This window comes from Schistocerca piceifrons, chromosome 5 (assembly GCF_021461385.2).
Source record: "Schistocerca piceifrons isolate TAMUIC-IGC-003096 chromosome 5, iqSchPice1.1, whole genome shotgun sequence".
Classification (NCBI taxonomy): domain Eukaryota; kingdom Metazoa; phylum Arthropoda; class Insecta; order Orthoptera; family Acrididae; genus Schistocerca; species Schistocerca piceifrons.
The window spans coordinates 41,465,228-41,477,416 of NC_060142.1; positions in this window are offsets into that span (position 1 = coordinate 41,465,228).

Sequence of the window (12,189 nt, forward strand, 5' to 3'; positions counted from 1 at the left end):
TGGTCGTATGCGTGTTTGGCGCCGTGCAGGTGAGCGCCACAATCAGGACTGCATACGACCGAGGCACACAGGGCCAACACCCAGCATCATGGTGTGGGGAGCGATCTCCTACACAGGCCGTACACCACTGGTGATCGTCGAGGGGACACTGAATAGCGCACGGTACATCCAAACCGTCATCGAACCCATCGTTCTACCATTCCTAGACCGGCAAGGGAACTTGCTGTTCCAACAGGACAATGCACGTCCGCATGTATCCCGTGCCACCCAACGTGCTCTAGAAGGTGTAAGTCAACTACCCTGGCCAGCAGGATCTCTGGATCTGTCCCCCATTGAGCATGTTTGGGACTGGATGAAGCGCCGTCTCACGCGGTCTGCACGTCCAGCACGAACGCTGGTCCAACTGAGGCGCCAGGTGGAAATGGCATGGCAAGCCGTTCCACAGGACTACATCCAGCAGCTCTACGATCGTCTCCATGGGAGAATAGCAGCCTGCATTGCTGCGAAAGGTGGATATACACTGTACTAGTGCCGACATTGTGCATGCTCTGTTGCCTGTGTCTATGTGCCTGTGGTTCCTTCAGTGTGATCATGTGATGTATCTGACCCCAGGAATGTGTCAATAAAGTTTCCCCTTCCTGGGACAATGAATTCACGGTGTTCTTATTTCAATTTCCAGGAGTGTATTCGCAGCACATTACGCTTGTCTACATTGAGATTCAATTTCCATTCCCTGCACCATGCGCCAATTCGTTGCAGATCCTCCTGCATTTCAGTACAATTTTCCGTTGTTACAACCTCTCAATATACTACAGCATCATCCGCAAAAAGCCTCAGTCAACTTCCGATGTTATCCACAAGGTCATTTACGTATATCGCGAATAGCAACGGTCCTACGACACTCCCCTGCGGCATACCTGAAATCACTCTTACTTCGGAAGACTTCTCTCCATTGAGAATGACATGCTGCGTAGGAACTTGAAAGGTGGCTACACTGAGTCACAGCGCCAGAGATTGCGCCAAACAAGTATTATTCAGCCGCCTCCACTGGCAGTGCTTGTTGAGATGTGGTAGTGGAGAGTGCTTGTCGAGAAGTCGTGGTGGAGAGTGCTTATTGAGAAGTGGGCGGTAGGAATTCCGATGTAGCCGTGACTAGTTGTGAGCATGTTGTATGCAGTTGTTCTGATGGGCTAGACAGCCGATGCTGTTCGATTGCGGATGTTGTAATGATCAGAGTGTATGTTTCGTCAATATATATGAAGGTAGTAAATTTTTTTTATTTTTATTTCAAATGTCTTAAACAATAATGCCTCTTGGTCACAGGTTCAGTCAACAAAGCATCTGGCTTGTGTTCATGTATTAGAGTGTAATTCTGGTTTCTATGTGCAAGTATAGTATTTCAGTTTTATTTAATTAATTCAGTGTAAATGGTATTTAAAATATCTTGTCTTTTTGAGGAAGAACCGTGCCAGATGTGTACGTTGAATCACACTTCCACACACAGAACAGTTACACTTGTGCTTTGTTGTTCGTAGTTTTTGTTTCGCAGCTTTTATAGTTGCTGGGGACTTAATTAATTAATTGTGTTAATGGAAGTTTTCTTTCATTTCTTGTTGTTATTCTATGCAGTCAGATTGCGTACTAATACCAGTCAGGGCCAACCGGTTACGAGACTGCGTAACCGGACAAACAGTGACTAAAATTAAAATTATTTGCATTCTATTTAATTAAGCCCTCATGCACGTGGCGACCCTGCCAGGATCGTCCCTTGGAATCTTCTGATAGTAAAAATAGCAGACAGTAGTATTGTTGAAGTAATTTGTAGTTTAGTAATTGTAGTTTATATTGTATGTGTAGATTTGGTAATTGAACATTTGTAGTTGTCTTGTCATTCTTCTAATGGTATTTTTGTAGAATTTAATTTTTGATGTCTTGTATACGGGTTTGACAATTTTGTGCAATTATCAAGATTTCAATTGTTCGTTAATCGTGTTTGTCGGAAAGCTTTTCGTGTGAATTGTATTGTTGGAGATAAAGTGTCATTGTGTGTAATTTTCGTATAGGGACGAGTTTTGTATATTTTGTAAATGATTACGCGATCAATGAAAAAGGCAAAAATGATGGATAGTCAGAATAACGAAATTGTTGACATGGCGAACTCGCCAACACAGGACAACAGTATGATGAATAATGATGTTGAAAACAATTTAATAAGTCTGGAAAATAGGCCGGAACCAGTTCAAAATTTTTCACAATCAAAAAATTTTCAGAATACGAGATTAACGACAGAAGATTCTGGAATAGTATCGAACACAGATAGCTTTACAGCTTTGATGGAAGAAGTTGGTTTTGCGGGAAATGTTAGGGGTGAAAGGAATTTCGAACCAGTTAATATGGAGCAGTTGATGAGTGCAATATTTAATTTGGGATCTGAATTAAAAACAGTGGGATCACAGTTACGATCTGAAATTAAAACTGATATAGGAACAATGGAAACACGGTTAGACTCACTGGGATCAAAAATAGGAACAATTAAAACAGAGATAGGAACAATTAAAACTGATATGGGAACAATTAAAACAGAGATGGAAACAATGGAAACACGGTTAGACTCACGAATAGGGACATGTTTCAAAAACATGAAAGATGAATTAAAGAAAGAAATTAGAGAAGAAGTACAACCGATTTTGAATGCTCACAATAATAGATTAATTTCAATAGAAATCAGACAAAAGGAACAGGATAGAGAACAGGAAGAAAGAGATCGCGTGACAGTACAAAAATTTTCAGAGTTAAATTTACAACATGCACACGATAAGGAAGAAATATTTGAAAGAATCGAGGAATCCGTACCAAATGACAGAATAAATAACCTAACACAACAGTATGGACAGTTAACTACTAAATGTGTCAATACTGAAATCCGAGTCGCGACACTTACGGAAGACGTAAATAAACAGAAAGAACAAATAGGTGACTTATCGGAAAGAGTTGACGAGACTGCAGATAAATTGACAAGTCTTAGTTTAAATGGGGACAGAGATTCAGATGATACAGCTCCATTGCCATTTGCAGAAACCGAAGAGTACCAGAGCATTAATAAACATGTTGAAAATCAGGGAAAATTTAATGAACGCGTTAAAAGGGAATTTGAGGCGTTACGGAAGCAAGTCAAACAAATTGAAAGCGAAATCGTAGGAAAAGACGGTAGAAGAAATTTGGAATCACCGATAGCAGCGTGTTTTGAAGATGATAATGTATTTCATTTACGAGATGTAACAAGAGAGCGCCAGGCGCGCGAACTTGACAATAATCGACATTGGGACTGGGACAGACGCAGCAGGTCTTTGTCGCCACGAGGCGAAAACTTTGACTATAAACACTTTTTGACTGTTCGGAAATTTAAGATCTTTCGCAATTCTAAGAATGACATACATCCATGTGCATGGTTAGATCAATTTATGTACGCACTCCCACCGAATTGGCCACTAAGACACAAACTGGAAATTATGTGCGGCTATTAATGTCCTCAGGGGATTCGCTACACTAAGTGAATATGTGCCGTAGCGTGCAGAGGGCCCCGAGCTGTAGTGGTGCTATTTCCCTTTCAGTTTTCTGCACCGCTGCCTACTCTTTTACTATTCTTTGTATCTATCAAAACAACTCTTCAACTATCAATCTATCTAGGGAGTCGGTAAAGAATAACCGGATATGACTATTTTACCCAAAAGTGATTTCGGAAATTACCGTTTGGACTTACTATACCTTCTGCAGCATTCATTCGTAATTTAAACGAAATTTTACCTGCTTATCTTCGTGACAATATTACTTCATATGTTGACGATATTTGTATTGCTAAACGTTCTTGGAATGAGCACAACAAAATTTTGGATTCATTATTACGTATTTTGCAAGAGTTGGCATTACAGTGAACTTGGAAAAATCTGAATTTGGTCGTTCTCAGGTGAAATTTCTTGGTCATATTATTTCTACAGAAGGTATTCTTCCTGATCCAGAGAAACTAGACGCTATTCGTAATTATGCTGTTCCTACCACAAAACGTGATGTTCGTAGTTTCCTTGGTGTCTGTAATTTTCTTAGACGCTTTGTTAGATTGGACAATTTGGCCACACCTCGTTTATGTGAACTATCTGGAAAGAATTCTAATTGGTGTTGGGATGCGGAAGCTCAATCAGAATTTGAACAACTTCCTGATGCTTTAGTTGCTGGTCCACTTCTTTCACATCCGGATTTATCTAAAGATTTTTGTTTGGCGACAGACTCATCATACAAAGGCCTAGGTGCACATTTATTTCAAGAGATAGAAGAAAACGGCGTTGTAGTACAGAAAACTATTGCATTTGGAAGTCGTGTTCTCTCTAAATCAGAAAAGAATTATTCGATTACGGAACTTGAAGCCTTGGCTGTTATTTGGGCTTTCACAAAATTTCGGAAATTTTTGTTTGGCAGACATACTTAGGTTTACACCGATCATCGAGCTCTGGAATTTCTTATGTCAACAAAATTAACAGATGGAAGATTGTCACGATGGGCGCTGTATCTGCAGGAATTTGATTTTAGTATTGTTTACATACAGGGTTCTTCAAATATTGTTGCTGATGCTTTATCACGTGCACCTATGGGTTTCAAACAAAGTGCTGAGGAGGACTGCAAAGAAAACAATTATTGTTTGATGTATATTCAACGCGTTGCGTTCGAAAATTTTATTTCGTCTTCGCTCCAGGACATCGCTAAGGAGCAAAATAAGGATCCAATCTGGAAGGACATTAAGGAGAAGTGGAGGAGAAAGGAAAGCGTAGCGATTAGACAGTATTATTTAGTTCGCAATGATATTCTTTTTACACGAAAATCGGTCTACAACTCTTTTTGGTTAGTTTGTATTCCTGATGAGTGGGTTAATAAATTGATTTGGTATACACATTTCAGTTATGCACACTTTGGTCCCAGAAAATGCTTTCATAAATTACGAGAAAATTGCTACTTCAGTAATATGGAAAAACGTATTCGATCTGTTCTTGCAAAATGCAAATTATGTCAAAAAGCTAAGCCGCCAACTATTTCTCACAGAGCACCGTTGTTTCCTATCATTCCAGCGAAATTAAAGGGGATGGCTGCAGTCGATATGTTCGGTCCAGTGGTTCGTTCTACTAATGGTTTTGCGTACATTTTGGTAGCAGTGGAATCGACATCAAAATATGTGTGTTTTACACCTTTACGCAAAGCAACAGCTGGTTCAGTATCTAATGCTTTCATCAAACATTCTCTTAAAGATGTGGGTCATGTTGATAAGGTTATATCAGATAATGGATCACAGTTTCGTTCTAAAATTTGGCTTCGTACTCTACAGCGTCGTAAGATTAAACCAATTTTCATTTCACTTTTTCACCCTCAATCTAACGCTTCAGAGAGATGGATGAAGGAAATCAATAAATTGTGTCGACTTTATTGTCATCAGAATCACAGAACGTGGGATCAGTATCTTCACATTTTTCAAAACATTCTGAATGAACTCCCTAATGATTCAACTTCTTTACCGCCTACATTGATATTAAAAAATAAAGCACCGACAAATCGCATTTCTGAAATCGTTCCTTTTCCGCCTTCACGAAATCTGCGGCATTCGGAAGTTGTCAACCTGGCTCTACAAAATATTGCATCTGCGGCTGCTAGAAGAGAGAAATCAGCTAAACGTCCTGGTCGTTTAAAAACCTTGTCAGTTGGTCAAAAGGTGTTAATTAAGTCTCACCGTTTGTCTCACAAAGGAAAAGGCTTGTGTCGCAAATTTTTTTCTGCTTTATAACGGTCCATATAGAGTTCACAAAATTATTCATGATAACACTGTTGAAGTAGAAACTCTGAAATCTCGACGCTCTAAGGGAATATATCATATATCTAACGTTAAAATTTTTGTGGAGTGACATACTTTTGAGAAACTGACAGTTACACGTAAACACACGGAGAGTACAAGGATACCGCGCCGTGTTCCGGCGGCGGCACACACTCAAAGCAACAGTCAAGTCTGCGCGCCGCACAAGGCAGTCGTTAACCGCAAACAATTACTTCCTACGTCACGCGTACCTACAGCTGATCGAGCGCTCGGTGCGAATGCGCTGACAGCCGTAAATAAATACACAGTGTAATTTCTCCGAATAAATTCAGTATAAAGCTATAGTGACTTGATAAATTATGTTATTAACGTTCAATATTTTTCAGGATACGGTTGTATAAAATATTTAAGAACTTCAGGTAAATTCTGTGTGTGTCCGACGTTAAGAGGACTTGCTATCGATAAATTTTTAGGAAGAATGTAATTTCGAAGAAGAAACTAATAAACTAAAAAGGTAACTATTAATTGAGTTTATTTTTCAGGTAACATATTTCCCCTTAGGTACGTACTTTAGGCGTAATTTGCTGCTCGCGATTACGTGATTTATACTTTGTGTTAACTGATATTGACAATGATTGATTAATGAACAGGGTTGTTAATTATGTATATTATGCATCGCTTGGCTGCACTGCTTTTTCACTGATGTCACCTTTTTTTTATTATGTGTCTGCTGTGCTTATTTATTTAAATTGTAATTGTCACCTGATTAGTTGTGCTGATATGGTTATGTATGTAAGTTATACTTTGTGATTTATCTGCTTACGCCTTCATGTTTACTTATTAAGATTACATATGAACATTTATTTGCTTATGCTGATATGATGCTAATGACCTGTTTATTATGTAAGATACATATTTGCTGCTTTGCGTATGGATTGCACATTTATACATTTCTGTTTGTTGTCATAACTACTCTTTAATTTGGTATATAGAAATGCTGATATACGGTGTACAAACATGGAGCTTAGGTCACACTATGGTATTAATTATAGATTGTTCGCTTGGTAGAGCCTCGTTGTAAGAATTGTGCTGCATCCACTTGTTGACATTCTGTTCTTCACTGGTATATTTACTCGCTATTGCATGTTTTGCTTACGCTTAGTGCCTTATATTTTAAGACAAGAAAATGAACTGCTATAATTCTACGAACGACATTGGTACAAGAAACTTCATTGAAGCCACATGAGCTGGAGGTTTTATGGAAGCTGTATAAATTTATGCTAATAGAAAGGAAGCTAACGACATGAAATACCAACACTAGGTTTAGACCATTGACAGTTATTACACTGCATTCTTCGTGAGCAATTGAATTAGTAAGTAACACTTGACACAAGAAATACTCCACATGTTTGCTTCTGTTTTGCCATGATTCTTGAAGTGGTGTACACACTGTGAAATAGTACGATTTATTCATTCAAAGTCTTATGTGATCTTTCATACTACGTACTCGCACCTACTTACTGAATGTTATTCAAACTGAAGGCTGTTAGAGGTCATGTATGCATTTCTTTTATTTTATGATGGACAAGGAAACCAAAATGTATTTTATAATTCATAATGAGTAGAAGATTTGGCTCAGGAGGACTACACAGAGGTTGTGTGTGGATATTGTGCCTTCGGATTGCATGGGATGATAAACTGAAGTTTGCACTAGGATTTTATCTGTACTTGTTCGAGGAGACTGACTAGAGGAAAGAGTTGTTATGGAAGTGAAATGATATTGGTGATAAGGTTTATATGTATCGACGTATTGAAGAGGTATTATTGAGGTACTGAGATTGTGTGAAGTTGATGATTATTGGAGTTTTGGTGGACAAGAGGTAAGGTAAATGATATTGATGATAAGGTTTATATGTATCGACGTAAGAGGTATTATTGAAGTATTAAGAGTATGTGATGCTGATGACTATTGGAGTTTTGGTGGATAAGAGGTAAAGTAAGTGAGGAGCATATTTTTTTTTTTTTGTTGGTTTATATGGAACAAGGAGGATGAAGTTGGCAGACTAGAACACTCAAGTAGAAGGAAGATGGTCTACACACACACTTTGTTAAATCACTAAGCAGTATATACTTTTTTTTTTTTTTTTTTTTGAGGGAGGAAGCATTTGCATATCTTGGCACACTGACAGTTGTTCAACAATCGTACATTTTGATTTGGCTTGGCAAACATTGGTCTTGACATGATGACTACGACGTTGACTAACTATTATTGACTGTTATACATTGCTGCCACTACTACTTGATACACAAGTTGAACATAAAAGTTTGGACAGAATTGCATTTACAAAGTACACAGTAGTCCTTAAATGTGGATAAAAGATGAGTGAGTGTGTTTTGTGTGTTTTCCTTTCCTAATCCCAAATAATTGGTACCGACCTATCTCCTAAATATTATTTTACTTGTTTGTTGTGGTTTGCACTGACACCCATAAATATTATAGGTTTACTGATATTTGTGTATTTGTAATATTTAATATGACAATTATCTGATATCATTTGTGTGTTTATTATAATTTGTATGTTTAGTGTAAGAGCATTGATAATAATTTTGTAAAAGCAATTGTGTGTGCCTTCAAACTGTTGTTCGTGCTTGCACCTATTCAACATTACTGGGTGCCACTTGGAAATGTTTAATTTCTGTTGATAAACTCTGATGAACTGTCTAATTAGTGATAGTGAATATTATGGACTGTTACCTGCACTTGTTCAACATGATGCGTGCTGCTTGGAAATGTTTAATTTGTGCTAATGAACTCTGATGAGCTGTCTGATTAGTGATAGTGAATATTATGGCCTGTTACCTGCACCTGTTCAATATTGCTGGGTGCCACTGATGGAACTGCTTCTACTGAAATGTCACTTGTTGGTCTCTGCACCTGCTCAACATTACTGGGTGCCACTGATGGACTGCTTCTACTGAATTGATGTCACTTGTTGGTGTCTGCACCTGTTCAACATTACTGGGTGCCACTGATGGACTACTTCTACTGAAATGTCACTTGTTGGTGTCTGCACCTGTTCAACATTGCTGGGTGCCACTGATGGACTGCTTCTACTGAAATGATGTCACTTGTTGGCGTCTGCACCTGCTCAACATTACTGGGTGCCACTGATGGAGACTGTTTCTGCTGAAATGATGTCACTTGTTGGTGTCTGCACCTGTTCAATATTGCTGGGTGCCACTGATGGACTGCTTCTACTGAAATGATGTCACTTGTTGGTGTCTGCACCTGTTCAACATTACTGGGTGCCACTAATGGACTGCTTCTGCTGAAATGATGTCACTTGTTGGTGTCTGCACCTGTTCAACATTACTGGGTGCCACTAATGGACTGCTTCTACTGAGATAATGTCACTTGTTGGTGTCTGCACCTGCTCGCCATTTTTGGGTGCCACTGTTGAAACTGTTTAAATTCTGCTGATGAAATGATATGAGACTGCTATTTGCACCTGTTGATCATTGCTGGGTGCTACTGTTGGAACTGTCAACTACTCTGAGGAGTTCTACTTGTTTATTGAACTATTGACAAGATTTTATGTGAATATTTATATAAACTGATTTTTTCTGTGTTTACTGTTTATAAGATGTTATGAGACTCTTAGCTGCACCTATTCGTCATTGCTGACACTATTGATTGAACTGTTTAACCACATGATACTTTTGTAAACTATTATGTAAAATCATATGTATGCAAGCATTTGTATTCCTTACTGTATTTTATATACAGGGCGTTTCAAAAAGAAAGAGCAGATTTCAAACATTTATTTCTCAAAAACTACAAATGATAGAAACACAATTCCAACGGTCCTTCACTCAATATGAGTACCAAATGTTACACAACAAATATCAAAACTGTACCTCAATATGAGCACCATTTGTTACACGACAAATATCAAACCGGTATCTCATTTCTTGCCACACACGACGCAACTGGTCTTTAGTTACCGAATTCACGGCCGCAACAATTCGATGTCGTACCTCTTGAAGAGTAGCGGGCATAGGTGGGACATAAACACAGTCCTTTATGTACCCCCACAAATAAAAATCGCAGGGAGTAAGGTCTGGTGACCTGGGAGGCCACAGACGATGACATTGATCTTGTGCTCCTGCTCTTCCAATCCACCGTCCTGGAATGGTGTTATTTAGGTACCGTCGTACAGGTTCAGAGAAGTGTGGTGGGGCGCCATCTTGCATGAAGATGAAGTGATTTGAATCTTCCTGAAGTTGAGGAAATAGCCAGTTTTCTAACATGTCCAGGTAAATGGTTCCTGTGATAGTTTTCTCCATGAAAAAGAAAGGTCCATAAACTTTGTTTACCGAAATTGCACAAAAGACGTTAACCTTTGGTGAGTCTCTTTCATGTTGAATAACGTCCCTCGGAGTTTCACTCGCCCAAATTCGTACGTTATGCCGATTAACTTTACCAGAAATGTGAAACGTTGATTCATCTGAAAAAATTAATCGTTCGGCAAAATTGTCCTCTTCCATGTCCTGTAGAATTGCAGTTGAAAATTCGAACCTTTTGTTGTGGTCGTCAGGACGCAATGCTTGCAATAACTGCAGTTTGTACGGCTTCATGTGCAGACGGTTACTCAGAACGCGCCATACCGTTGTTTTAGACATGTTTAGTTCGTGACTTGCCCGTGCCGTGGATTTTCTAGGGCTCCTTTCGTAAGCTGCACGGACACGCTCGACATTTTCATCCGATGTGCGTGGACGACCCGTGCTTTTTCGCTTGCAGATGCAACCATCTTCTACGAATCTGTGATGCCACTCATAAATTTGCTTATGACGAGGCGGCTGTTTGTTGAATTGACGGCGGAATGCACGTTGCACACCAACAATGGACTCTAACTTTGCAAATTGCAGCACACAAAATGATCGTTCCTGTGGTGTCGTCGCCATTTTCCTACAAACAAACGCCAGCGCCACTGCGGATTTGCATGGAACTTCTGCGCGGACCATTGAAAAACTTTGAACCTTTCTCTGACAAGAAACGTTTGAATTGTGTTTCTATCATTTGTAGTTTTTGAGAAATAAATGTTTGAAATCTGCTCTTTCTTTTTGAAACGCCCTGTATTAGGTTATTGAAGGGTCAGTCCAAAGCCAAAATTTATTTAGTTATGTGATATTTACTTATTAATATTACTTTTTAATTTTTGTCTGTATTTTTTGGACGAATTTGGTGGTATTTTCACCACCAATGCTGGCAAAAATACCATCAAATTCTAGCCCGTGGAGGAGGGGCGTATGAAAGGTGGCTACACTGAGTCACAACGCCAGAGATTGCGCCAAAGAGTATTATTCAGCCGCATCCACTGGCAGTGCTTGTTGAGATGTGGTAGTGGAGAGTGCTTGTCGAGAAGTCGTGGTGGAGAGTGCTTATTGAGAAGTGGGCGGTAGGAATTCCGATGTAGCCGTGACTAGTTGTGAGCATGTTGTATGCAGTTGTTCTGATGGGCTAGACAGCCGATGCTGTTCGATTGCGGATGTTGTAATGATCAGAGTGTATGTTTCGTCAATATATATGAAGGTAGTAAATTTTTTTTATTTTTATTTCAAATGTCTTAAACAATAATGCCTCTTGGTCACAGGTTCAGTCAACAAAGCATCTGGCTTGTGTTCATGTATTAGAGTGTAATTCTGGTTTCTATGTGCAAGTATAGTATTTCAGTTTTATTTAATTAATTCAGTGTAAATGGTATTTAAAATATCTTGTCTTTTTGAGGAAGAACCGTGCCAGATGTGTACGTTGAATCACACTTCCACACACAGAACAGTTACACTTGTGCTTTGTTGTTCGTAGTTTTTGTTTCGCAGCTTTTATAGTTGCTGGGGACTTAATTAATTAATTGTGTTAACGGAAGTTTTCTTTCATTTCTTGTTGTTATTCTATGCAGTCAGATTGCGTACTAATACCAGTCAGGGCCAACCGGTTACGAGACTGCGTAACCGGACAGACAGCGACTAAAATTAAAATTATTTGCATTCTATTTAATTAAGCCCCCATGCAAACTCTTCAATCCATTCAAACAATTGGTCCGATAGTCAATATGCTCTTACTTTGTTCGTTAAACGACTGTGGGGAACTGTATCAAACGCCTTGCGGAAGTCAAGAAACACGGCATCTACCTGGGAACCCGTGTCTGTGGCCCTCTGAGTCTCGTGAACGAATAGCGCGAGCTGGGTTTCACACGATCGTCTTTTTCGTAACCCAAGTGAAAGCATCTTATCAAAGAAAACTGTGAGTGCAATAGGCGTCACAATTACGAAGAAGATAA